Here is a 1,797-nt window from a genome sequence, read left to right on the forward strand (position 1 = left end):
TTTCGGATATGGCAGTGTGAACTGCCAGGGGTGCGTTTGGGATGCGGGAACAGGCTGCGAATTTGCAGCCTTCCCGCATCGCATAAGTGTGAACCGAGCCTAAAATCTAATGGGTCTAGTTAATGCATTGTTTAAGCATTTCTCTAGAATTTCCAAACTCATTATAAACTCCTGGTGTAAAAATCTAATAACGTTATTATTTATGGTGTTACGGTTTGAACATGCACTACAGACACAGATTTAGCCATTGCATTATACTGTATAACTAGTGTTAATTTTGATGTCAAATTTTGATTTAGTTTTTAGTCACACTCTTTTGACTAAAATGCAATTTTAGCTAAAGGCTCCTTTCACACGTGTGAAAGGTCCGCTGCGGGACTTTTTTTTTTTTTTTTTTTCCACAGAGCGGATGACATTTCTGTCATCCGCTCCGTGTGCCCGCATATCATCCCATCCGTTTGCGGATGATATGCGGACCTAATGTAAGTATATGGCACTGCGGATGTCAGCGGATGACACCGCTGACATCCGATTTTCCTTCCCTTCCGTTTTTTACACGGATGGAAAAATGGGGTTCTGTTCCGTTCCAAAAAACGGAACAGAACTGAAAGGATGAAAATCGGATGTCAGCGGATGGTATTCCGCTGACATCCGCAGTGCCATTCACTTACATTGATGTCCGCAAATCATCCGCAAAAAAATAGGATGATTTGCGGACACACGGAAAGCAGCGGAGCGGCCGTGTGAAAGGACCCTTAGTCATATTTTAGCAATCTGAATTGTTTTAAATTTTGTTTCATTTTGGTCAACTAAAATAGTGTTAATTTTGTCAGTGAAAATATTTTAGTTGATGAAATAAACATTGCATGGGTTCCCTCGACTATTAGGGACTTGCATATAACCCAGTTAAATTCTTTAAATATTATTTTAAAAATCTGAAAAGCAATAACAGCGGTAGGAAAATGAGTAATTGTCATATGTCAGGATGTTACAGATATGTGAAATTTCCCATGACTTCCCAGCCATAAAAAAAAATAGTGCATGAGCCAAGTTGTATGTATTGTTTCTTTAATGTTAAGGAACTCTGAAAAGGAGGTTAAGTAGAAGGCTTGATTTGAGCAGGAACTGGGGAGGAAGGGAGACAGAATTTAGATGGGGCATGGTTGGGAGGAGGGTGAAGCCCAATCTGTGATATCTGGATGCTCTCTTTCCTGCTGGATTTTGGCCCAGAAGAGGATTCTTTTTAATTGATTTTCTGCCACTTGATGCCTTTTGTTGTCCCTGCCCCCTGAGCGGATAAAAGTCTCTTTCCTCTGGTTTTCCGTCTCCTTGGCTGCCTGAATTACAATGGATAAAACAGGATTACACTGAGCTGATCCTATTAAACTCACCCAATCCTCACACACTGCCCTCCCTAGTGAGCAATCTGCAAACTCACTTAGACTTCTCCTTTTCTCTTCACTGAGACTTCCCAGAGACGCCTCCTCCATGAGATGGTGCACCCCTTCCACAGCAAACAGTCACTGTGTAGCCGGATTTATTATACATAACTGCAGCAAATTATTCACAACACATTACAGTAATCCCCCGCTACATCGCGGTTCAGTTTTTGCGGTCCCGGTAATTCGCGTTTTTTTTTGTAATGTTATTTTACTATATAAATCATTAAAAATGAAATATTTTTGTGTTTTCCATAGCTCTTGCTATGTCTCTTAGTATCTTTTATGTGTTTAAATGAGTTTCTATTGTTTTAAAAGTGTGTTTAAAGACCTTAAAATGCTTTTACACGTACAGTGA

At 40.0% G+C, this 1,797-nt stretch overlaps 1 long non-coding RNA gene across 1 annotated transcript; it reads right to left on the minus strand.

Moving 5' to 3' along the window:
- Positions 1 to 1,051: 1,051 nt before the first annotated feature.
- On the minus strand, positions 1,052 to 1,526 carry LOC309557321. Its single transcript, XR_014225385.1, has 2 exons — positions 1,439 to 1,526; positions 1,052 to 1,337 (listed from the first exon to the last, which is right to left on the minus strand). It is a non-coding gene; the product is annotated as an uncharacterized lncRNA (long non-coding RNA).
- Positions 1,527 to 1,797: the final 271 nt, after the last annotated feature.

This window comes from Pelophylax lessonae, assembly GCF_965119305.1.
Source record: "Pelophylax lessonae genome assembly, chromosome: 6".
Lineage (NCBI taxonomy): Eukaryota > Metazoa > Chordata > Amphibia > Anura > Ranidae > Pelophylax > Pelophylax lessonae.